The sequence below is a fragment of the Eptatretus burgeri genome, chromosome 8, assembly GCF_056783735.1.
Source record: "Eptatretus burgeri isolate ZD-2024b chromosome 8, Ebu_testis_v1, whole genome shotgun sequence".
Classification (NCBI taxonomy): Eukaryota; Metazoa; Chordata; class Myxini; order Myxiniformes; family Myxinidae; genus Eptatretus; species Eptatretus burgeri.
In genome coordinates this window covers 8,441,556-8,469,274 of record NC_140968.1, presented here as the reverse complement: position 1 = coordinate 8,469,274, position 27,719 = coordinate 8,441,556, and the positions used below count along the sequence as shown (strand labels likewise).

General features: G+C 40.3%; 1 protein-coding gene and 1 long non-coding RNA gene across 3 annotated transcripts in view; both read right to left on the bottom strand.

Moving 5' to 3' along the window:
- LOC147021045 (uncharacterized) overlaps positions 1–27,719 on the bottom strand; it is an 85,990-nt gene that overhangs the window by 20,158 nt on the left and 38,113 nt on the right. The window lies entirely within an intron of this gene.
- On the bottom strand, positions 11,930–27,684 carry LOC147021046 (uncharacterized). Its single transcript, XR_015061317.1, has 3 exons — positions 24,897–27,684; positions 24,650–24,793; positions 11,930–16,754 (listed from the first exon to the last, which is right to left on the bottom strand). It is a non-coding gene; the product is annotated as an uncharacterized LOC147021046 (long non-coding RNA).

The window sequence follows — 27,719 nt, the reverse complement described above, 5'->3', positions numbered from 1 at the left end:
ATGAATTCATATTCGAACATTCATTATGGCATTAGTATACTAGTAATTCGTGTATATACTGTACATGTTAAATAAATACATGTTTGACCTTCGAATATTTGTTATTTTCTGTTATCAACGAGGGCGAGAATATTCAAAATTCTTCTTCGGACTAGCAAGAACTACTTCTTAACGCAATAGCATGACCCCCGCAGACGTATCTGACAGATATACTGCATTTTAGAGCATAAAAACGAATTCAGCACACCCAAAAACCTATAACTAGACATATTAGAAACCACATCGGAGGGAACAACTTTCCAGTGGCCAAGAATCGGCCATCTTGGACGCCATTTTGAATTTTTCCACCATATTGGATGACTAATATCTCGTCCTAGACTGCTAGCAGACATAGCAATCATAATCATCAACAAACATACACATATCAAGTAACATTAACGTATTCTAGCAGGTGTAGGAGTTGATTTCTGTGTTAAAACGCGAAAAAGGCCACCATCTTGGAAGAAATGGCCGCCGGCGGCCATTTTTGGGAGGAAAATTCCAAAAATCGGCGAGTGGGGTTTTTATCCATATTGGAAAACTACGACCGGTAGCCAACTTGACTAGCGCAAAAAAGTTGCAATATGAAACACCCTAATGGACATCCTCAGACAGGTCGTCAACCTTAGCCTGGAACGGATTCCTGATCCAGTGCTGGGACGCCAGATCTCTGTCCGGGATGTAGTGATCAAACTCCGTGATCAGGTTCTCCAAATGGTTCACCAGAATGGGCTTGATCGCATCTCCAAATCTCGTCGTTCTCCCACTCCTCCAAGTACTCATTCAATGACGGAAACACCGCTGTTCTTCCGCGCTCCAGTTTCCCCTTCCAGAGCAGCAGCTTTTCCTTGAAGGCCGACAGTTTCTCGGAGAGCGTGATGATGTTTTGATCCATGCCTTGCATGGATGTGTTCAGTTCGTTCACTGTGGCGAAGACGTCGTTGAGGAAGCAGACTTTGAGCATCCAGGGCTTCTCGTGGAACCGGATGGCATGGCAATGGTTCTTCTCGTTGAGGAATATCTGCAGCTCTTGTCATAGCTCCACTACACGATGCAGGACCTTGCCGCGGGAGAGCCATCTCACACTGGAGTAGAAGAGGAGATGTTGGAATTCAGACCCGAAGTCAACACACATCTTCTCGAACAGGCGATTGTTCACGGCGCTGGCTTTGACAAAGTTGACAACGAAGACAACTTCCTGCATCACTGCTGAAAGATCCAGCGACAGATGTTGCGCAGCAAGGTTCTCGCGATGCAAAAGGCAGTGGAAAATTCCGACGTTCGGATTGACTTGCTTGAGTCGCGCAGTGAATCCCTGTCGAACACCAAGCATCGCGGGAGCGCCGTCGGTGCACAGGCTGACAGTTTTCCCAGCTCAGGCCTTCTTCTTGTTGGAAGTTGTCCACGACGTTGAAGATATCGGCACCAGTTGTCATCATTTTCATTGGCGTGCAGAATAAAAATTCTTCCTCGAGGTCCGTCTCACCCTCGTACCTCCCGAAAATCATGAGCTGGGCGTTGTTTCCGACATCCGTCGACTCATCGAGTTGGTAGCTCCATTTTTCCCGCCTTCTTCATGCGGGCCACCACCTGGTCCTTTATATCTAGCGAAAGGTCGATGATGCGGCTGCGAATCGTGTTGTCAGATAGCGAGATGGACTGCATTTTCTTGGCCGCGTAGTCACTGCAGACGAGTCTGGCCATGTCCATGGCTGCGGGCTTGACGAGCTGTTCGCCGATCGTGTGCGGCTTCATCTTCCTTGCGATGCGCTGCGTGACGAGGTAGAATGCCAGCGTCGCTTGCTTGGCGGCCAAAAGCGCTGGATTCGTCGCCGGCTCAAATCGGCTCCGCTTCAGAGCCGCTTCTCGGCGCTGGAAAAAGTCACGATTCTTGTTGACGTGCTCCGTCGCCAGATGCCTCCTCAGTTTGTTTTCCTTCAGCGATTCGTTGGACAGCACTTCGAAGCACAACACACATTGTGGCTTCACAGAACCACGATCACTGATAGAAGTGAAGCCCACATCCAAAAATGCTTGCTTGTAGGAACGCTTTGCCATCCTGCAAAACGAAATAGGCGACGAGATCAGTCAGTGGAGTCAGTGTCAAGGCGAACTGACACAAAACACGCAACGCAATGTGGAGCAGAAAACTGTGCTGCGCAGTCCAGCCAGCAAGGCAGATCACACAAAACAGCATCTCGACTTGTCGGTCAGACAATGTGAAGTGACCGGACTGAGTTCGTCACCTCACAAAATTACTTCGGTTGCAGAGAGAGCGAGTAATTGGAAAGGCGAGCTGGCGAAATGATTGGCCTGCAGAAAACCGTTTTGGGCGGGTACAAAGTACTGAACGGTACTGAACAGCAAGAGTAGGTAGAAACGGAAGTGTCGCTGCACCGCGGGCTGAATTATCGAGTGGAACGGTACCAAACGGCACTGTCCTACGATGTGGCATTTGTGCGATTGCCTTTTACCCACTTGATTTATTTTTAAAAAAAATATTTTGCCGGGGTCCTCGCGACCCATTCTTGGACCCTTCACGATCCACGTTTGGGTCACGACCCATAGTTTGGGAAACACTACCTTAGGGCGTCCCTGCGGCGGCCATAGAATTTTCAAGGCAGACGCAAGGTAGCCTCAAGGTGCTCACAAGGCGACCGCAGGGGGGCTCGAAGGCGAACGTGCGGCCAGACGGATGGTAACGAGTGGGTATATATACCAGTCCTTTTTTACTGAAATAAAAATATAACAGTTCGGAATATACCAGTACAGTGGTGCCCCCAGAATCCGAATTTAATTCGTTCCTGGACCCCAAGACAACCCATTTCAAGACACTTTCTGAGAGGAATGATGATATGCTGGGTGGTCACATTTGAGCCACAGTAGAATATCTAATCAATAGTCAATAGTTGTATATTAATCAGTTGTCGGGATTCGAACCTTGCTTTAAAATCTTGCTTTAAATGTATCATGGTGTTTTCACTATGTCTTTGATAACCCTTTATGGCTCTGCAGCTGCACAACAGCATGTCCTTGGGAGAATTGTGTATGCTGATATCCCACACATTCCTGTTCTTATTCATCACAAGAGGTTCGCCTTTGCTATCAACATGTGTCAGTGTAGGAGGTTAAGAAAGTCATTAGTTTGCAAGATGAACTGTTGGGTTGCGAATCTGAGGATTGACCGATTCAACTCCCCCTAGGGCCCCGAGGGAGGGGGGAAAGAAGCCCAATGCCACATTTATTTCTTTATTTCTTTATCCCTTAGCACACACTTTTAGTCCACACCCAGTTCTGCTTTTGTAGCATAATCTCAATGTGGTCCGGAGGCACCTGACTGAAGGGTCGTTGCGCCACATTCCGCATGCGTGTGGTCTTCAGAAATAAAACGTGTAATTCGAAGATCCTCATCTGACTCCGTCATCTTACTCGGCCAGGTGGAGAGTCATAACATTTGGCGACGAGGATGGGATTCGACTGATGCTGGCGGTGTGGACGGCGGGACTCCACTTGGTGTACAGCAATCGCAAGGGTTCAGCTTAAAGGTACGTGGAAATTGCACGTATAGGGCACCTAAGACAGGGAGCCCGAGTTAGGTGAAAACTGTACACTTGGTGGGCAGTGCCCCGCCGGACGCAGCTCCAGGATCTGCTTGGATCAAGAACTGTAACGGCAAAATATATGAGGTGATTCGAATGCGGTTTGTCTGAAGAGCACAAAGGGAGGGCTGTCAGGCGGTGTTGTTGGGACCTGGAAGGATAGAGGATAAAGGTATCCATGTGAAATAAGGAGGGAACAGGTTGGAATCCTGTACCATATAGAGGGAAGGTTAGAGGCCTTCATTGGGATTTGAGGCTTAAGGCGGTTGATTGAAAGGGATTTCGGTCCCGAAGTAAAAGGAGAAGCGATTTAAAGCTATCAGGCGTTTGATAAGGTAAGAACATACAATGGGGAATAACTCTCCAAAGAACACAGAGTTACCCAAAGGAACAAAGATAAAGGGAGTACAGGGCAGGATAACATGGACAGCGGGAAGACAGGATCCCTTCTCGCTAACCGGGTCCTAAGATCCAAAGATATTACACACCGTCAGCTCTGTGTTGACGGAGGGCAGAGTGGGATGCTTGAGACAGAATGGAACACCCTGGAGGGCGTTAGCAGCTTGGCTAATGGAGTCACAAGCTGAGACAGGACGTACACAAGGTAAACGAGCGAGGAGGTGAATACAATGTGATTGGGAAGGTTGAGTTTGTGTTAGACGAAAGTTGAGTGTTCCAACCTGGAACTTGTATGTGTGGAGCAACTTGTATGTTTGTATAGAGATAATGATTGGTCGTCATCTTAAACGTGAAGACTTTGGAGGAGGTGAATTGCGCACACCAAATCCGGAAGCAGGACGATGATGACCGATTCTGCACGTGCTGCTAATTCATAGTGATGGGCGAATGTCATTGAGAGTGTTTTACCGAGGTGTGTGTGTGTGTGTGTGTGTGTGTGTGTGTGTGTGTGTGTGTGTGTGTGTGTGTGTGTGTGTGTGTGTGTGTGTGTGTGTGTGTAAGCTCGATAGGGAATATAAAGATTGTTCGTGAATGGCTGGATATCATGGTGTTATTTATGACTGATAAAATAATATTAATTAAAGTGGGAATTTGAGATTTTCGCTTCAATTGACGTTACGGGTTCGTTGTAAAGTTAATTTTAAATTCTGGTTTCATTTTTGGTGTCATTTCACGTGTTTAATACTTGATTGTCGAAAATCTGAAGAAAAACTGAGATTTATGGGGTTTTGCAAGTCACGTGACGCGCCGTAGGATTTAACAGGTGCGACGGAAGCAGGGAATTGTCCCGTCGAAGGACAGCTTATCATGAGGGTTTACGAGATGAATTAGCACATTTTACAAGGGTTGGGGACGCCCTTTATAGGATTCTGTAAAATTCCGATTAAAAACGAACGTATTTGAGATGTCGTAAAATATTTGTTACGTGATTTTGATCGTAAAAACCGACGCGCTGATGAGACGCAATGCTCATGCGAGTGCGTGATGGCGTAATCACGCATGGGCCAGGCGCGCTTTGTCAAGCTTGAAAGCGCAATTAACACCCTGCTGTGAACGTGCCTGCTTGTCGAGCAATGTACAAGAATTTCTCGAGGCGGCTGATCTTGAAAATGGTGGACAAACTAGATTTTAAAGAGACAGCTTTGTGGTAAAATTAATTAATAAGGACATTAACGTTGACGTTTCAAAGGATCGCTCGATTTTTGTGTTTCCGAGCGAGTGCACGTGCTATCGGTACAAGGAAGCGACAATACTTTGAAACAAGGCTGTAATATATGTTGGTTCCGGTTGTTGTTGTTGTTGTTGTTGTTGTTGATTGGGCTTCGTGACCGGAAAAAGGGAGAAAAAAAAGTCACTTCTGCCTGGCCCAGCGTGGTGATTGTGGCTCTTGCAGAGCTGTTTTGGTGTTGATAAGAGGAGGGTGGCGTGCCGGCGATTGCTCGCCGGCCTGTGTTTAGTGGGTACTTCGTGTGCTTGTTGACACCGGAGAAGAAAAATCACTTGGATGAAGGTGGGATGAATTCGCTGCAGGGAGATGCCTGCAGGTGAGAACACCGTACTTGTAATACACTGCGAGTTAAAAATGGTCAACAGGAGGGATGGATTTGTACAACAGTTTTGGAGGCGGAGAGACGTGGGACCGAGGTGCGAAGGATTGAAAGCGGGATTTAAATGCTTTGTTTGTTTTGAACAAGGAACGGATTTTATTTCAAGTGGGTTTATTTTTTTATCCGCGCCTTGTGTGGCGAACGCTGGCTCTAAGAGAGCTCCGCGTTGTTCTTCTTATTATTATTATTCTTCTGGTGAAGCCAAAACCTTTAGGACGTGGCTCTTGGACACACGTCCTTGTTTACATGTCAGACATCCAAAAACCAGGACAAGGACGTTTGGCAGGTTACGCACTTATCAGGATAGAGGTGTTTTTGGGAAAAATTACGGGCGGAGCTCGTGCAGTTTGAACACGCAGCCATCGCGGGCCTTGACGAGGGAGCGTTTCGATTCTCTGCCTGTCGGGGTCGAGCTTTTTGTATGGAAGCGGACAGAAAAGCATGTCTGCTGTCTTTATATGAGCCTCTGTCAGGATAAATTCATTGGATTTGGGAAGCATAAGCGGAATTAAAGGTAAGAGGAATGGTTGCTTTAGCAATGACATCGATTTGAAAGGAGTGGAATTGCCTTTGCAATGTACTGTCTATTATGATGACAACTAATCTATGGATCGGCAAGGAGGGAGCGGCGGGAGAGGTGGAACTAATCGCCGAAGAACGCGACCTAATGAAGCACAGAGAAGGACTAACACCACACGTCTCAATGGCAGTTAGTGAAGGACAGAGTGAAGGGGAGTTAGAAAGAATGGTGACCAGATTGAGATGCGCCCCAGAACCACAAGACTTGGGGCAACTCCCCTCTCCCATGGGGGTGGAGGAGATGACATGGCCGGTATCTTCAGGGACTGGGGAGGTTGGTTGTTGCGCCTCATAGGGTCAGCACTGCTAATCATCGTGGTGGTAATTTTTGGAGTATTTCTACTTGAACTTCTTACAATTTGTCTAAAGAAATGCTGTGCAGCATCACCCCTCACCCAGGCCATTATAATAATTAACAGCGAACTCTCTGATGAGGACGATTCGGCCAGTACTGGGGAGGGAGACGACCAGGGCCTTCAGGTGGGACCCCAGTTAGACATCATACACGTGGACCGAGGCCAAGGTCTACAACCATTCCTCTTTGTTAAAACAGATGACTAACCCAGGAGAGAGTGCGTGTTGTTTTGCCTTCCAGCGCAAGATGTGACTCCTGCGCTGAACTTGCTTACACCCATGCCTTGAGTGTTACTTTTGCTACTTGCTAATGTAGAATTGGCGAAACGATAGTATTACAATTGCTGCTTACATAAAACAGTATTGCATTTTAATATGGCGTGGACTGAACATAAAATTATATACTACAGCTTAAATGGGAGAAGTGTGGCAGTAGGCAGGACAAGAAGGCAACAGAAGCTTGCCTGAACCACCGGCAGTTGGGGACTTCTCATTTCGGGAATGTTGATGGCTATCCACGGCATTTTCAAATCCCGTTTGGCAGGTGCGGGGGCCGAGCGGTAGCTGCTACAGGAACCAAATAGGGGTCCACTCGGTTGGTGAGTATGAGATATGGCTGGGTATGGTCAAATATGACCAAGGAGTGACTGAGAGGAATGATGATATGCTGGGTGGTCACATTTGAGCCATAGTAGAATATCTAATCAATCATCAATAGTTGTATATTAATCAGTTGTCAGGATTCGAACCTTGCTTTAAATGTATCATGCTGTTTTCACGATGTCTTTGATAACCCTTTATGGCTCTGCAGTTGCACAACAGCATGTCCTTGGGACAACTGTGTATGCTGATATCCCACACATTCTTGTTCTTATTCATCACAAGAGGTTCGCCTTTGCTATCAACATGTGTAGGTGTAGGAGGTTGAGAAAGTCATTAGTTTGCAAGATGAAATGTTGGGTTGCGAATCTGAGTATTGACCGATTCAACTCCCCCTAGGGCCCTAAGGAAGGGGGGAAAGAAGCCCACTGCCACATTTATTTCTTTATCCCTTAGCACACACTTTTAGTCCACACCCAGCTCTGCTTTTGTGTGAATATATATAGATATATACATATATATATATATATATATATATATATATATATATATATATGGTTTTCAAGCATAATCTCAATGTGGTCCAGAGGCACCTGACTGAAGGGCCATTGCGCCACATTCTGCATGTGTGTGGTCTTCAGAAATAAAACGTGTAATTCGAGGATCCTCATCTGACTGTCATCTTACTCGGCCGGTGGAGGGTCATAACACTTTCAACTGAAATTCCCCATGTTTAAGGTAAAATAAGATGAGCAAATGACCTTCGGTGGTGGTGTATTGTATGTAAACTGGTACAATCACCACATCCACTGGTCAAACACAGGCTCGAGCTCCGGCCTGGGTTCCGATCGCTCGCATACTCTGCGAGCGCTGCCCCCATGGCAGCTCATCAAACATGATGACCCCAGAACCACAATCACTTTCATCAAACACATCGGGCAGAGATAATCGTGGATATTCCAAATTACAACTGGTTTTTCTGTGGGAAAAAAATCCTTGCCCGAAAGTCCGTCACACCACGTGATCGGATTGCTTTTTTGTTATCAATTAAAACACAAGATGAGTAAAAAAAAGCACAAATTAAGTTGAAAACACGAGGTAAAGTAGCGATCGACACATGAGAGATGCTTTCACGAGTACTTCCACCGACGAACTGGATGAACAAAGCGCGAAGATGCGGGGGGTCAAACAGGTGGGGGAGATGCACCTGAACAAACATGAATGTTTGTACGTTGTGTTCGGTTTTTGAAAATGTATTCGGTTTTCGGGCAAAATTCGTTTTTCATTGATAAGAGCCTACGGCAGCCACACGGATAACGCAAGACCCCGTACGCCCAATGTACGGTCAATGTGGAACACATCTACATCATAGCTTGGCTTGTCAAATCGCTACGGCAAACGTAGAAATTTAAAAAAAGTTTAACTTTTTAAATCCACGGTGCCCCTACGGCCAGTAAAAGATAGCCAGACGGTGAAGGCCCACCCTGAGGCCACCTCAGAAACTCTGCGGCCACCGCAAGTTTGTGAATTCAGGGGGGGTGGGGGGGTACAGCCGCCGTATCCAAGCCATAAAGCAAATGTGACTTAGGCCTTACCGACTCGGGTCCGCCGTAACCGAGCGGAAGCTACCAAAGCCGCACCAGACCAAATGAACAATTTACCGGCCCAAACGGCCTTACTAATTCTCAATATACACCCTGCCAGGCCAATGGGAGAAAGCACAGAAAACGAGTTGGTACATTTAACAGGGGTTTATTTATGACAATAATCGTGGAGGGGAGACAAAGCGCAGAGTTATCACGAATAAAAAATGTTCACGAACAATGAACAAGGCACTTAACGATTCCACTTACAGACGGGGCCCACGGACGGACGCACACACACGGAAAACCCGACAATAAGGGCTATCTTGCGAATCATATATATATATATATATATATATATATATATATATATATATATATATATATATATATATATATATATATATATATATATCCTGAATATATCGTTACGAATTTGGAATTCGATTGCACACAACATACAGGTTCCTTTAGTCAGTTATGTCGATAAGTGCTTGTTCCTGAGATAGCTCACCTTCCATTGTTTAAATGTTTAGAAATCGATTAGTTGCGCTGTTATTCAATTCAATAGTTAGGGAGCGATCACGAAACATTGGAGAAGTCCCTCCCCCTCTTCTGTGAAGAGGAAGAAGAGCCCTCCCGTCCTGAATCACGGAACATAAACTACTCCCTCCTACCTGCGGTTGTGAGAGCACGGGGGATTAGTCATGTCAGGCGCGGGGGAGGGGGCGGAGAAGGATAACAGGGGTGCAAATTAACGGCCGCCAATGGCGCCTAACTTTTGTGCTGGGCGGGTGCACAATACTGCCTTACCTGCCCGGCTGGCGAATCACCGGTGATTCCTGTTATTTTGTACAATTTGTACTAGCTTCTCTACTAGTTTTCTCAAGTAGAACTACTGTTTTTGTCCACAAAAAATCCGTAGAAATCACCGGTAATTCTGCGGCGGCCATTTTGTCTGTTTTCATCTGTTCCAAATCACGCACGATTGCGTGAGATTTGACGGTTTGGCGCGGTTCGGGCGCATTTTCTCATGCCCAGGTTGCAGTGTTGGGCACAAAAGCGATAATCCGATAACAGATAATTATCGAAGTTAACTTTTTTATCGGAATATTATCGGAAGTTAACTTCCATTTATCGTTATCGGACCAGTTAACTTCCGATAACTCAATTTTTTTAGTCTGATAATGTCCGTTAACATTTTCATCGTTTCCGGGTCGCATTTCGCCGAACTAATTATCAATGTGGAGAAAAATGTACATGATTATAGATTACTTGTTTTACAAGATAATGCTGAAACAGGCCGCCGCGTGAAGAAAATGGAAGAAGAAGAAGAAGAAGAAGAGGAAGAGGAGGAGGAGGAGGAGGAGGAGGAGGAAGAAGAAGTAGAAGGAGAAGGAGAAGGAGAAGGAGAAGGAGAAGGGGAAGGGGAAGAAGAAGAATAAGGAGGATAAGAAGAATAAGGAGGAAGAAGAATAAGAAGAAGAGGAGGAAGAAGAAGAAGAAGATGAAGAAGGTGGAGGTGGAGGAGGAGGAGGAGGAGGAGGAGGAGGAGGAGAAGAGGAAGAAGAAGAAGGATAAGAAGAATAAGGAGGAAGAAGAATAAGAATAAGAAGAGGAGGAAGAAGAATAAGAATAAGAATAAGAAGAATAAGAAGAATAAGAAGAATAAGAAGAATAAGAAGAAGAAGAAGAAGAAGAAGAAGAAGAAGAATAAGAATAAGAAGAAGAAGAAGAATAAGAAGAAGAAGAAGAATAAGAATAAGAAGAAGAAGAAGAATAAGAATAAGAATAAGAAGAAGAAGAAGAAGAAGAAGAAGAAGAAGAAGAAGAAGAAGAAGAAGGCTTGCAATGGCGTCTTTCTCAGCCATGCGGCTGCTCGGCTCTGCAGGTACTGGGTTCGGTTAAGGTTGGGAAACGTACAGATCGGTTAATTCAAACACAAGGACGGTCTAACCTTTGGCAGAGCGACGGACAATCGGACATGAGTGTTGAGGCGTGGAGATACTGTCGCGCCATGTTTGTAACTGTTTTTGGTGTGTTTGTAAGGTCGTGCCTCTCATTTTTGAATTAACGGTGCCTTCCTGTTTGTGTGCGCAGCGTTCCGCGGACCTATTCCCGTTGCTCTTTCGGTAAGAAATGGACATTAATGTTTGTTGGATTCACATTGTGTCCTTGACCAGTCCCGTTAACCTCCCAGTGCATGTTGGACTCTTCCGGTTAAACGTGCTGTGTGTGATGATTCAGACGTTAAAAACAGGGGTGGGGAACCTCCAGCCTCCGGGCCGTATACGGCTCGCGAGACCGTTTGATCCGGCCCGCGAGGCAATTCATAATATGGAATAGGCAAAGCCGAGAAGCGAACGTAGAATTCTTCTTACATTCGCTTCTTAAATATATCAAATTAAACAGTCTTTTGGCTATGAAAAAAAATTTCCTCAACATTACCTTCACGACAACTACACCGCCAATAACAGGATCTCATGTAAAAAAATAAATATGAGAAGCGAACGTAGTATTCTTCTTGCATTCACTTCTGACTTTACCTATAACTTGTTCACAACTGTATACGCAATTTCCGGTTACTTCGGCCTGGATTCGGATTCAGCGATCAAATAACATAAATCACGATTAAAAATTTTTTTTGATGATGCGGGAGATATCTTTATTAAAATCAGTGGAGGAAATATACACCATGTCTGATATTATTTGGGTCTTTCATGTCTCCGACGATGCCTTTATCTCCTGGCATGCATCATTCCCCATGACAAAAACAATTTTTTTTTCCAATCTATCTCGTGGATAAAATGTTCCATCAAGAGAAACACGAAGTTGTTTCACCTCAGCATTATCACTCAATGCATTATTCTTATCAGTCGCAGTATCGCCATCTGGTTTTTAAAAAATGATCCACAGATATCGTGGCTATCCTACCAGAACACCCAAATTCCACGTGCAAGTGGTTTGGTTTAGTTTAACGTGTTGACATCTTCTTTTGAGGTATGATACACTGAGTGGTTTCTTTGAGTTAAGTCTTCTATTCAGCATCTCTTCTGTTTTAATATGAGGAGTATATTCACGAATACACCAACTCATTTCATCATTTACAAATTTATTCTGATCACCAAAAGCACTAGCAACTCCAAAAAGTAATCCATTTTCATTATCATTCCTCTGTAGTTGAAATCTAATTTCAAGACCATACAGAACTTTATCATGATCACAAAATCCAAATATACCCAAAAGAGGAACTGCCACAGTAAAACTATTAACTGCTTTTGTATCATCAGTATACGTTCCTTTCCTTTGAGTATATCCAGGGTCTGTGGTTGTTCCCGTTGACATATCAGGAATAAAACCTTCGACAGCCCCCTTTCCCATTCTATCACTGAATGTATATTGTGTAAATTTCATCATTTCAGATACAGCAGAGACATAATCAACCGCTTCAACTTCTTGTGTTCCAATGTACAAACGAACACTATCAAACAATTTCCAGAAGAAATCTTTAACGAGTGTCGCGTTTGTGTTATTCCCAGCCTAAGTGAATGCAAATTTACACAAGAAACTTTCGGAAAGATTCAAATAAGTTTGTTGATTATTTATTTCGAAACTTTTTGTACCATTTGTATTCCAGTCTGTTCCAGTTATTGCATTTACCTTGAAGTAATCTTCTTTTTTAGTGGAGTTTGAGATGATAATAGAATCTTCCAAATCATAGATACTATTAATTGCTTACATACTTGTATTTATTGAGGAAAAGAGATGTTAAAACTTTTGAAACCCTGACCCAAGTATTTGAATTATTTTCTGTAGTTCTTGGGGGGACAACTGAGTTTTGCCTTTCTTAATTTCTTTAATTGCTTGTAATTTATGAGATTCCTTTTGGGCATCTTTTATGCTCTTTACAGCACTTGCTACATTTCCCACAGCAGAAGCAGTTGAACCAATTAGGTCTTTATGTTTAAGAATTGTTGAACTGATACCCAAAAGAGTATCAATTATCCCATCTCCTCTAAATTGATGTCCGACACCCCTTTGTCTCTTAGGTTTATAGTATCATCGACCAAGATACATACCTTCACCCTTGTAGTATGGGGAAAGGAACATCCCATCCCTTGTAATTATTTTATATTTTCCCAACTCATTTTTCCTCACAATAACCATCGTATTTATTTATTGGAAAACTTCACGTAGGTGAATTCTGATGGATATAACTTCCCCATTAAAATAAATTATACGATTATCTTGGTCGGTTATCCTAAAATTTACTCTGTGTATGGATGGTTTTTCCTGACACAGGGAGACAAACCAAATTTTTGGGTTCCATTTTGAATTTATAACCAATTGGGGTTGAGTATGCACTGAATGAAAATATTGTATTTGTTGTTATTCCATCATTATAAGCACCATCAATCAAATCACAGTGAATTAATGCCGAATTTATTCCTGAGGATATTTGAGTGACATTATCACTGTAAAACGTCCTATTAATTTCAATCTTTTTTGAGGAGAAACCCAATAACTCTCAAAATGAATTATCAATTGTGAAATCAACCTTGTAGTTATTTTTAAGTTTAATCGTTGATTTTGAATATCGATAACAATATTTTTTGGTTCATCACCCTGTTCTTTCATAAGACGAGCAATTTCGGAAGATATTTGAGAAATCTCATATGCTCCGGGTGAGACTGTTATCGTTTTGTATGCACTTCCCGGATTAAAACTAAACTTGTCATTTTTATCAGTTATATTAAATAAGGTATTATAAGTTTCCATGGACAATAAAGATGCCTCATATTCTTTTGTTGGGTCAAGTTTTAGTGGGTTTGGGAATGAAGATGTGTGGCCGCTTGTTGTCAAATTAAAACTCAGGATTGTGCTTCTCATCTTATTTAATACGAGATAAAATGTCTTTATACTGAGATTTATTAATTATTTTCATGTTCATCAACTGATTGAAAATGGCTGATGCTTCATAAAAACAATTGTTATTTCCAGCCTTCTTACAACCTAACAATAAGTCTATTAACTGATTGCGATGGGTTATTTGGAAGACAACTAATACCTGAACCAAGGATACTTAAAGCCTGAATAATGTGTTTCTCCTTGTCATTCTTGCTTTGTTTACCAGAAAGACTAACCCTATAATCAACAGAGTTCAGCAGATCAATACATACTCTATCATTATTTTTCATATCCAATGGTTTATCAAAATACTTTGATTCATTCCTCACAGTTGAAGCTTGTCTTCCATCTTTTGTGAGAAGAAACATTAATCTGGGTGTTAGTATAACAGGGGGTTGAGCAGACCTCAAGACCCTCAATTTATCATTAAATATCAATACCTTTTCTTGAACAAGATGAAATATTGCTGGTTGTTCTGTTGGAATGAGTCCTGCTTTGGTTTTTTATTCCGCTGAGTATTCATTGCATTGAAGAGCATTCACAATATAAGCAGGGGGTGATTAATCTCTTCAAGTTGTTGAAATAATCCTTCATCATCATATTCTAATTCCCCTATATGCTCTAATTCTTCCTCTGTCATTTGATCAAAATCTTTTAACATTTGAAGTTTTTTAGGAGTATATTCGACTGTGGGAACTGTGGAAACATTTACAATTTTTTCTTTGGAAGTTTTTAAAAGTGGTTTAAAAAATTTCTCTTGTTTTCTTTCAAATGCTTCTTCACCCGTTAGTTTCTGTCTGCGTTTCTTCTTTATGTCTTCCTGTTGTTTTTCAGCTTTTGAAACCAACTCTTGATAAACCATAAATCTTCTTGCCCTTTCTTTCGCATCCATTTATTTATTGGAAAATGTTATTTATGAGCTCATCTTGTTTCACAACAATATATTTATATTTTTCAGTCGTGTGTTTCATGTTATCCCCAAATTCCTTTTTACTTCATAATGTAGAACAATTATCTCTCCAAAAATTATTTATATCTATTGAATTTAACTTGAATAAAATAAAAGTATTAGCATTGTTTCTGATGGAACGATGAGGAAGTTGAAAGTATGATTGACTGAGATAAATACAATTACAAGAAGAATGTCTCCCTCTTGTGTAGTAGCTGTCCATTACCATTTGGTTTCTCTCATTAACACAATCAAAGATAACGAGGTTCTTTTTTGATTTATCCAAATCTTGGGGAGACGGTATATCATCCATATTATCACTAAGAATACAAGTTATCGGTTTTGATTTCTTTTTACATCTCTGTGTATCACAAAATAGTTGTATTATATCTTCAATGCTATAATCATTTAGCTTTTTTTGAAGTTTAAATAAACCGATTCTATCTTCTTTTTGAAGACCAGCATGAAAACCTTGTGAGAGTCGTTGATACTCTGGTTGAAAACTTGACTTGGTGAAAATTATTAAATTATCATGATCTAAAAAGTTGGGAGTCAGGAGCATCTTCAAAAGTAAGCAGGTTTTTCCACATCCGCTGGAACCAACTATGAGACATCTTAATGAATTTGGGACATTTTTATGGTTGTTAAATTTTATCTTATTTTCCCAAATGGGTAAAAAATCATTCATTTATATATTTGGAAAACAGGTTATTTAATTTATTATTGGCTTTTTTTAGAAACTCTATATTTTATCCTAAGTTCAGGTTTAATTTCAAGATAATCCATTATTTTATTTATGCAATATCTTGTGTTGATATTTCCCTGAAAATCACATCCATGAATAATATATAACAACAATCCTTTGAACATTTCTCTAATACATCCAGTTTCTTCCCTTGGAAGGAAAGGTGTGTTATCACCCTCATACTTTACATTCATTTCTCTCATCAATCTTGTAAAGAAATTCATTTTTGGTGCAAATCTAAAAGAATTATTTTCCTTTTTAATTTTTTATAATCATTAATTATAAGATAATCACAGAATATACATTGTTTATAGGCTTTTGACTGTGTTTAATCCCACTCGATAACACACAGGACAATTCTCAAATTTGTCATTTGGAGAATCAGGGAAGTCGAGCACATTTATAAAGTAAAACTTTACCTAAACTAAAATTCATCTTTGGAATCATCTGGACTTTCAAAATCTTCAGTTGAATATTGACTCATATTTAATTAGTAGAAACAACATTACCATTCATATCGATGTACTTTTTTCAGTAACAGATTCAACGACAACATTTTTTATAAAAAAGTAATTTAAAAATGATCCTGAACTACTATTGAACGAAATGTCATTTCATCTGATATATTAACATCCTTTATTTCATCAAGATTTCCATCTTTAGGGTTGTTGAAAAAAATACAAATTTCTCCTTGCATATTACAGATGATCTTATTTTTTCTTTCTGAAGCTTCATCCATAAGTTTTTTTTAATTTTTTGATACTTTTTCTTGTTTCATTGCTTTTTCTCGTTTTGAATATATTACCAGAAGGAGAGGAGAAACTTTTGTTAGAGATACTTTAATTGATGTTCTTCCAGGTATATTAAAAGCCCTTCCACTGAAGGAAATTTAAGAACTCATCTTATCCACCATAATTGTTATTAATCCAATAGTTGTTATATTTATCTTTATTCAATTTTACATCCTTGACATATTTCTCAGTATCTTTTACAAATGAAGAGATTGATTGAAACTTGTCATTTGTGTATTGAAACATTGTATTTGTTAAGTGAAAAAGTTGGAGGATAAAATGGTTTTAAGCACAGATTCACCTATAAATGAAACGAAATTTTCATCAAGAAAATTTTAGTTTCAGCAACGTTGTATTTTATAAATATGGTGAATACAACGTACTGCGACGTTTGTAATCACGAATATAAACATTATAAAAAAACCTTTGAACCAATAAACACAGATTTAATCTCTTTCATCAAATATCTCCTCTTGAGTTGGAAAGAAAACATTGTGATATCTGCTCAAAGGATGTTTTGAAGAGTAGTTTTGAGAATCACCTTCAATCACAAAAACACAAGAAAAATGAGTTTAAAGTCAAGGGAGACTATTATATTGAAAACACTGATGGGGTATTTAAAGGGCATATAAAAATAAGGATTTTTCAATTTGGAGAACCTGGTCCATCATCAATAGCTGAATCAATTGAAATAGTGAAACCTGATGTTGAAAAAGTTATTAAAAGACATTAAAAGAAATGAAAACTTTAAAGTTATATATGGGAGTGAAAATGAATATGACAAGACATGATGAAGAACAAACTCCTTATACGAGAACAGATCTACATTTTATAACATCATTTCAAGATTTTTTGAATAGTGGGGTTTATGACGAACGATAAAGACAAAAGGAGGATGTTGATAATACAGTGGTAGGAAGTGGATTTAATATTTTTTAAAATCATCTTTTTAGATATACACATTTTAAAATCAAACCCTCTTAAAACTTCTTATATTGAATTACCAAAAGAAATATAACTAAAGAAGGCAGTTGTTAATATTAAGAACAATGATAATGAATGTTTTCTCTTGGCTGTTCTTGCTCACTTACAACCACTAAATTGTGATTCAGAAAGAGTAAAACTATATATGAAATATGAGAATACCTTGGACATTAAAGATTTTAAATTCCCAATGCCACAAACAGATATTCCTAAATTTGAGAAAAAGAATATTCTTTCTATTAATGTATATGGATTAACGGATACAAAGAAAGTTCAAATATTAAAAATTTCAAACAAATATAAAAATGAAGAAACACACATTGATCTTTTATATATTAGTGTTGGAAATAATTCACATTATACCTACATCAATAATTTATCAAGATTTATCTCTTCTCAGGTATTCAGAACAGCAAACAAAATATATCCTTGTAAGCAATGTCTTAATTCATTTCTTACAAAAGAACTGCTAGAACAACATTCAAAATATTGTAGTGATCATAAATCAGCTGTAATTACAATGCCTAAACCTGGTGAAAAGATTTCTTTTGAAGATTAAAATAAATCTATCATGCACCCATTTGTGATATATGCTGATTTTGAATGTATCCAAAAAAAGATCAATACTGCTTCTCCTAATCCAAAAGAATCACATACAAATAAATATCAAAAACATATTCCTTGTGGTTTCTGTTGTTATATCAAATCATCTGTTGGAGAAAAGTATAATAAACTTGAACATTATAGTGGAAAAAGGCTTCACAAGAGTTTGTAAAACGATGAGAAAAGGATTGTATAAGACTCACTAAATTAATGAAAGAAACAAATGAACCGATGAAATTAACGGAAGAAGAAAAATTTGAATTTGGAAAGAACAATATTGGATTCGCTATTTATGCTAGATATCCCTTATTGTCGGGGTTTCCGTCTGTCTGTGTGTGTGTGTGTGTGTGTGTGTGTGTGTGTGTGTGTGTGTGTGTGTGTGTGTGTGTGTGTGTGTGTGTGTGTGTCTGCAACGCGAGGCTCCACAGCACGAACCAGCGAACCAATTTCGATGAAACTTTGCCAAGAGGTGGAATATATACTGGGAATGTGCGCGTTTGAATTTCGTTGCCTTGCAACCACCTATTGCTGTGCAGCGGCTGAAAAACCGCATGCAGTATTTTCAATACTTGTCCTTCAGTTTTGAATGTAGAGAAACGAGACTTCAGAATTAGACACTTCAAGATATTTAGAAAATTTTACTTGAGCCGATTTTTGATTGAGGTTTTATTTTTCAAATGGTAGTCCTTCAAAAATCGGGTGTCTATTTGCCGTCATTGAAGGTGTGTATACAGTGTTTGTAAGGAACTACACCGTCGTTCCACCTTCGATCTCTCCTCGATCCAAACGTTATTGACCAAAGTGAAAAGGATCCAAAATAAATGGAATCACCGGCATTTCTGTCTTTGTGGATTTCTAATAATATGTTTATTTATTTACCGAAAATGATTCCATGATCCACACACCATCTTCAATTATATATTTTTTTACCGAAAGCAATTCCACGATCCACACACCACCTTCAATTATTTATTTATTTACCGAAAACGATTCCACGACCCACACACCACCTCCAATTATTTATTTATTTCCCAAAAACGATTCCACGACCCACACTCCACCTCCAATTATTTATTTATTTTCCGTAAACGATTCCACGATCCACACACCACCTTCAATTATTTATTTATTTATTTACCGAAAACTATTCCACGACCCACACTCCGCCTCCAATTATTTATTTATTTTCCGTAAACGATTCCACGATCCACACACGGCCTTCAATTATTTATTTATTTTTCCGAAAACTATTCCACGACCCACACACCACCTCCAATTATTTATTTATTTACCGAAAACGATTCCACGACCCACACACCACCTCCAATTATTTATTATTTCAAGTGGGAGTGGCTTAGGAAAGTGGGCGTGGCTTATTAAAAATATTGTGTGGCTCAGGAGGTGTAGTCAAACAAGAGCATTGAGAGAAGTTTATCGGGTTTTCCGTGTGTGTGTGTGTGTGTGTGTGTGTGTGTGTGTGTGTGTGTGTGTGTGTGTGTGTGTGTGTGTGTGTGTGTGTGTGTGTGTGTGTGTGTGTGTGTGTGTGTGTCTGTCTGCAACGCGAGGCTCCACAGCACAAACCAGCAAATTGATTATTTTTCAGATGGTAGTCCTTCAAAAATAGGGTGTCTATTTACCATCATTTTTTTATGAGGAGTGCCAGTTGGCAAAATACACAATAGGAAAAATCTTGCCAGGCAGAGGAACAATTGTATGTGAACCAACACGTCTTGGCAATGAATCTTCGTTGGTGGATCGGTCAGAATGAAAAGCATAGTATCCAGCGCTTCGATCCTCGTGAATTCCTCGTCGCCGACCGGCTTGTCTGTCATATTTGTGAGGAGGAAATTGAGGAGTCCAAATTTAGGGATCATTGTCATCTTACTGGTAAATATAGAGGTCTCGCTCATTGCTGTTGAAATCTTAATTATAAATTTCCTTCTTTTATTCCAGTCTTTCTTCACAACAGCCCCAACTATGATACACATCTATTTATAAATGAACTTTCAAAAACACCCGGGAATATTTCTGCCACAACAAACACAAGTCAAAAGTATATTTCATTAACAAAAATGATATTCACAAAACCTTTAACTCGTAATAGGTTTCCAGATTCTTACAAGTTTACGGGAACATCACGAGCCGACCTTGCATCAAATCTAAGCTCAACGGGTCTTTTCCAAAAGAGGAAATACTAATTAAAGAGGAAATTCAGATTAAAGAGAGAATTCAAAGTAAAGAGGAAATTCTAACTGGATATGAAATTCGAATTATAAAGAAAATTCAAACAATGAATGAAATTCTAACAAAAGAAGAAATTCTGATTAAAGAAGAAATTCTGATTAAAGAGGGAATTCTAACTGTAGAGGAAATTCAAACAAGGAATGAAATTCAAAGTAAAGAGAAAATTCTTACAAGTAAGGGAATTTATCCTAATGATTATATGGATTCATTTATGAGATTTAAGGAAACATGACTTCCTTCAAAAGAAAGTTTCTATAATAACCTTTATGAAGAAGAGATAAGTGATGAGGAATATAAACACGCACAAGAAATTTGGAAAATATTTAAGATAAAGAACCTTGGAGAATATCATGATTTGTATCTAAAAACAGATGGTTTTTTTTTTATTGTTCGCTGATGAGTTTGAAGCTTTTAGATCACTCTGTCATAATAAAAATTGTTATGGATTAGATCCTGCCCACTATTTACAGCTCCTGGTTTAGCTTGGAGAGTAATGTTGAAAATGACAAAACAAGACATCGATTTAATCAGTGGTGTAAATAGACTTCTCATTCATCAAAAAGCATAAGAGAGGTAGAATATCACAAGTATGTTCAAAAAGATATGCGAAAGCAAATAATAAATATCTTTCAAATTATGATCGTGAAAAAGATAGTAATTATTTGATGTATTTTGATGCTAATAATTTGTATGGATTGTCAATGTCTCAATCTCTGCCTTATGGTAACTTAGAGTGGGTGGAAGAAAAGGATTATGAAAAGGCTGTGATGAATATTGGTATTTCTTCTCAAGAGGAATTGAATGAGGAAGAAGAAGGTTATTATTTTGAAGTTGATTTGAGGTACCCGAGTGATCTTCATAATAAGCATAAAGACCTTCCTTTTGCATGTGAGAAAGAAACCCCAAAGAAAGAATGGTTAAGTAATGATCATAAAAGTTTTAATATGAAAGGCAAATCAACAGAAAAGCATTAACAACATTCGATGATAAAGAGGGATATGTTTTGCATCAGAGAAGCTTGAAACAGCTTTTGAGAGAAGGATTGAGAGTCGCTAAAATTCATAGAGTTTTAAAATTTAAACAAAGTCCTTGGATGAAAAAGTATATTAAATTCAATACAGAAATGAGAACAAATACAAAAGTAAATTTGAAGGGGAATTCTATAAATTGATGAATAATGCTGTCTTTGGAAAGACAATGGAGAATGTTAGAAACAGGCAAAACATTAGATTTGCAACATCTTGGAAAGAAGCTTCGAGATTGATTAAGAAACCAAGTTTTAAGAGAGAAGAGGTTTTTTCAGAGAACTTTTCAGCTATTCAGATGGAAAAAGCTGTTAGGGTTCTTGATTTCTCAAAGATATTGATGTATGATTATTTGTATAATGGCTTAAAGAAAGAGTATGGTGAAAATGTTTCATTGTTTTATATGGACACTGATAGTTTTATCCTAGATAGAAAAACTGATGATGTTTATAAAGATATGAAGAAAAATATTGGAGTACATGATACAAGTAATTTTAGTAAGAAGAGAGAGTTATTTTCAAAAAAGAATGAAAAGGTTATTGGAAAGTTTTAGGATGAGTTGGGTGGAAAAGTAATGAGTGAGTTTATTGGATTGAGAGCAAAGGCATATTGCTTTTAAGTATGGTGATCAGATAAATAAGAGGTGAAAGGGAATAAAGAAATATGTAATAAAGAAATCAATAACTTTCAGAAATTATTATAATTGTTTCATGAATAAGATAGAATAATATAGGAAAATGAATACAAAAAGAAGTTATAAACATAAGATATATTGTGAAGAACTAAATAAAAAGGTAATAGGAGCCTTTGATGAAAAGATTTATTTTAGATCATGGAATAGATTGTGTTCCATATGGATATTGTATGATAGAGTGAAAAGAATAGATTGTGTTTTAACGATGGGAAGATGGGTTGGGGTTTAAGGGCTACCGCCATGTTTTTTCACAATATATAAATGTTCAAACCAAGTATTAATCAAACTAAAGAGTGGAGAAAATCTCAGTCTTGATATATAAAAATGGAAGACATAATGAATGTGAAAAATATCAAATAAGTATAATTGAAAAAAATAACTAAAACAAAGGTAAATAAAACAAATAAGCAAATCAATTTAAAAACTAGTAAGTTTGAGGATGTAAAGAAAAAAATATCCTTGAATGGACTGAAAACTTTGATGGTTATCAATTGAACAATGGAAAAACAATTTACTATAATCTCAAAATGATGTGGCTCAGGAGGTAGTCAGACGAGAGCATGAAGAGAAGTTTATCATTTCATAATGACACAAAAGGGGTATCTTGAAAAATATAAAGATTCAAATGTTTTATTTTTAAATATTTTAGATGGGGATTATTGTGCAAACAAAATTACACAATTGAAGGAATTTGAGAATGAACAAATCTTTATCGGTTCAATGAGTGAGCAAAACAATATGCATTGGTTATTTGAAAAAGAGTGCCCCTCGGCTTACATGTTTCAGACATTTCTTGAGAATCACCTTTAACAAAACACATTACTACTTTACCACTTGAACAAATCTTTATCTTATTGCATTGGTTGTTTGAAAAGAGTTCCCCAAGGATAAAAGGGGAGACAAATAAATATACCTTGGGATAAAAAGGGGGTTTACTTTTTAGGGGAAAAAATATGAATCGCTGAAGTCCTGCTTGGCTTGATTTAGGGAGGAGGCTTTTCAGTAAGCTTTTTGCTTCTGCTTTGGTGGTTCAGCAGACCTTCGGGTCCCACTTGGTTCGAGTGGGTTGGTGGCTGAGTGAGCTTCGGCTTCGGCCTGACTCGGGAGGAGGCTTTTTGAAGGCTTTCTGCTTTGGTGGTTCAACAGGCCTTCGGGTTCTGCTTGGCTTGGGTGGAGACTTTTTGGAGAGCTGCTTTGTTTGGAAGAGAGTTGAGCCGGTTGCTCGGCTCGAGCTGCTGGTGGTGGCTTTTTCTTCTTGGTTCGTGGAGCTCTTTGTTCTCCGTTTGGTTCCCGGCTTGGTGAGACTCATCAGCCTCATCTTGGAGGTGGTTCCTCGGGGAAGCGGCACATCGACGAGAAGGATCGACGCTTCGTCTCACCAGCACGTGTTCAGAAGCACGGGAGGATTCGCTGGAGCTCGGGAAGGATTGCGGCTCACGGCGATTGGATCCAGCTCTCCCTCGTTGGAGCCAGAGTCAGAACAACTTGAAGACCACATGAGGTGGAGAGGTTCGAGATAGGTTCTGGGTTTCAGCTCACCTGTCCTCCGAGCTGGAGCCCGTTATTAAAGGCCTCAGCCACCATTTATTAGGTGTGTGTGTGTGTGTGTGTGTGTGTGTGTGTGTGTGTGTGTGTGTGTGTGTGTGTGTGTGTGTGTGTGTGTGTGTGTGTGCTAACGTGTGTCCGTTGGCCCGTCTTATAAGTAGGAAACTTTTAAGTGCTTTGTGTGCTGCAAAATGGTTGCGTAGCATTTCGTATCGTCTGTATAGTTCAGCTCTTACGTGCTTCCCTAGTTCCCCATTATTTTTAAAAAAAACACCCCAATTGTTAAATGTTTTCAGCTCGTAGCTTCGATTCTTTCATTGACTGAGCATTTCGTGTGTTGGTAGTTCGAAAGCCGTTTGTTTGCCGTAAAAGGGGGACATTTGACCGAAGGTTCTCGGCGATTAAACCGCTCAAAATCGTACACGGGACAGGCTCGCTTCAGCGGCTTGTTCCGTATGAGTTCCGTCGAGGGTGGAATACCCCAGGAGTTGGATCACGTGGTTATTTAGGTAAATTGAAGATTGGCAATCGACCCTACCCCACGTGGTCTGCCCATTGGCATATTTCGGTTCTTGTACAAGGACCCGTCGACTGGACTTATCCGGGCGGCGATATATATTCCGGGCGATCGGTCGGGCCGACTCGGGGCTCCGTCAGAGCGGTCTGCGAGTGGCCGACGCCCGGCACCGTAACAATATTTTGCATATATTCACTGGAGTTTGCATTGACAAGTGAAGTATGACGCAAAAGCACCTCTTGGTTTCCCTAATTTTCATTTTCTGTAATCTTTGAGAAATTGTTTATGGATCACCAGACATGTTCAAGAAAGGGTGTGTAAAAGTGTTTGTTGAAGGAAAGCAAATGTGCACTTGTGTTGAAGAAAGTGTTCGAGATTTGCATTTTTCAATTTACGGTGGTGGATGGAGGTTGTGTTTTCACCCATGTTTGTCTGTCTGTCTGTCTATGTCTGTGAGCAGAATACCTCAAAAACATGATTAATGGATTCAGACAAAACTTAAATCGACAGGTTTGGTGCATGATGAGGACAAATTAATGAGATTTAGTGAACATCCAGATTTGGATACAAGAATTTCCAAAGTGATTCTTCACCATTGAGAGATGGGGACAAATCCGATTGTCCTAAACTTTCTCATCACAATTGATAGGAAAGTAGATGGGGTGGGGATGGGAGTGGGTTGCAGGAGGGGGATAACAGATGAACCTTCTGGAGAGAAATAATGAGAGCATCATATTTATCACCAGGATTGAAAAACATTCCAAGTGCTTTACCGTCTTTTGATTTTGTCATGGTCTGTGGAGAGGGAAGATGCTGCAGGCTACCTTTCTGAAGAATGAAGGATGTCACAACACAGGGTGAAGTTATCAGCAAATACACAAAAGAGGATTTTCCATCGAGTCAGAGAGATCATTCATGAAGATCCGGAATAGGAATGGACCTCGAACACTGCTTTGGGGCACTCCAGCCTTCACAGGGAGAGGAGATGTTGTTTATTTTGCAGCCTGTGTTTGCTGGTTAAATCATTTTTCAATGAGTGCAGCTGTGCCACTGATGCACTGCCCACATTACCAGTAAGATGCTGCTGATTTTGCAGACCTCAGAATGACAGGCTGAGTCAACCCACTTGGTGTTACTTCAACAGACTTCCAACGGCACAACAGGGGCTGGAACTCAAGACCCAATGATTTTAAGCCATCAACTTAAACGTTATAGTCCGCGAACTAACAGAGATTTGTACTACATCTTGAGTACAAAAGGTTTGAGACTAAAGTAATAAGATGGTGGGGTGGGGACCTCCGAATGGGCATTCTTAAGTTTTCCATTTGGTGCATTATGTCGGGGGCGCTGCTTAAAGTAGCCACCAAAATCCGTTTAAATTACATTTTGAGTACATGAATCAACCTGGTGCCAAGAGTTTAATTTTGGCACTGTGATTACCAATATATAATTCTTAAGTGACGAATTTGGGGCAAAACACATTTAAGAATGGCCCAAAGGGGGTGCCACTGTCATGTTTAAATCACATTTTGAGTACATTATGGAAACTTTGTCGAAATAATCTTGAGATCATCCTGATGAAGGATCAGTAATTCTTCCCACATATCAAATATCAAGAAAATCGGAAGAAAAAAATGGGAACATACGTACGTACAGACGTACATAGAGACTGGTTTTATAAGGTCATCTCGTAAGAGATGACTTACAAATGGAAAGCCTCATGAAAAGAAAATCCAACTGAGGGGAATCTCAGTTCCTTACATAAAGCTCGGAACAAATGTGTCGGCCCTCAGGAGAGCCAGAAAACAACATTGTTCAAATCTCAAGTCTGAACTCTCAAACCTCTCTCCCTCCTCCAATTCCTGGTGGCATCCACTTCGTGTTTCTGGTGTATGTGCTTCCTCCATCCCAACCCGAACGTCAAATGGCTGCTCAGTTGAAATTGCACGTGAAAAGGCTGAATGTCTAAACTCCGTGTTTGCTTCTAAATCTTGTGTCCCCAACCCCATCGTTTACTGTACCCACTTCACCAAGTCGCACCCAGCTGTTAGTCGCACTCTGTGTCCTTTTCGCTTGACAAGGTGGAGAGCTTACCATCAAACCTCGACTCAGATTCTGCAAAAGGTTCAGACAGCATCAGCCCACGTGTCCTCAAAACCTGCTCTGCTGCTCTTACTCAACCACTCTCTCGGTTCTATTCACCCTCTCATTTGCTCAAGGTCATCTGCCATCTGCTTGCAAATCGGTTACCGCTCTGCATGAAAAAGGTTATGGAATCCATCATCGCTTCAGACATAAAATCCTTCCTCTTCTCCAAACATCAGCTTGGTTTCAGACCAGTTCACTCCACACTGGATACACTGCTTCTGCTCTCTCAACAATGGATGGAGATCCTCAATGCTTGACATGAAATCAAAGGCATATCCTGAGACATGTTGCATGCTTTCAATACGGTCTGGCACCCTGCCCTGCTCACAAAACTCTCTTGCTGTGGAATAGAAGGCAATCTCCACTCATGGCTCGCAGACTGACTCTCCTGTCACAGCCAACGTGTGGCCCGAAATGGAGTTCTCTCAACCCCTCTTTCTGTCCAGGCTGGAGTTCCGCATGGCAGCGTTCTGCACCGTGTTCTTTTTCTGGTTTTCATCAATGATCTGTCTGACTCGATCAAAATCCTCTTTATCTCGCTGCTGATGACTCCACCCTCAGCCGTACCATCTGTCATCCCTCAGATTCTTCAAGCAGCAGTCTCTGCAGATCTGGATAAAATCACAAACTGGTCAAACACATAGAACATGTCTTTCAATCCTGACAAATCTCTCAATCACTATGTCGCTCTGAAAGGACCGTCTGAACCCACCCTCACCAATCCACATTCTCAAAAATCCTCTTGAAGAAGCCTTTTCATTCAAACTTATGGGTCTCACTATCTGCAATGATCTTTCCTGGGAAAGCCACATTTCCAAACTGGCCTCCAAAGCCAGTCGCTGACTGGGCACCTCCGTTGTGTAAAGTCCTTCCCAGACCCACCTGAGCTCCAGACCACATGCAAAGCTTTCGTCCTCAGCCTGATGGAGTACTCTTCTCCCCAATGGGCTGGTGCTCCCACCTCTCACCTTTCTCAGTTTCATGCTGTGGAAACCAAGGCATTGAGAATCATTGGCCTCTCCCGCGGTGAGGCTGTTTTTGGGCCTCTCACCGCAGGCAGGTTGGTGGTTTTTGTCTTCTACTGTCTCCTGTCTGGTCTCGCCCCCTTGTTCTGTCTGCGATATGCCCCCCCCCACCCTCCAATATATTTCCGCAGAGTGCTCAAGGTGTCCGCCAGCAACCCCCTTCTGGAAAAACTACCAAAATCACCAATCACTGCTCATCTTCCCTCTTTCATTCCACTTTTTTCTGCCTTTGGAACAAACTACCACACCCTCTTCAATCCAACTCCTCTCCCTTCATGTCTTCAAAACAGCTGTTCCCCATCACTTCCAATTTTCCCCATCCAAAACCACGATCTTTTCCACCCGGTTAATCCAACCTAAACCAACCTCCTTAAATCCAATTCCCTGCTTTCCTTCCCGAAAGTTCCCTGTCGTGTTAGGTTCTGGAAGTCCCTGTGGTGTCCATCTTGTTTACCCCATCCCTCTCGCTTCCACAGCCCTCCAAAAGTCTGTTCCCCACTGTTTTGTCCTTCCCTCCCCAGCCCCCTCTCATCTCCTGCCCACCTTGTTGTATGGTGTGTGTTCGCTCTCAAACGAGCCTCGACAATGCATACAAAAAAAACAAACAAACATTCACTGGGGATCGAGAATCTAAACGTTTTTAACACAAAATTGTTCCAAAAGAGATTCCTTAAGTTTGAAGAAAAAAAAACACATTCATGGTTGAACATCAACGTATTTC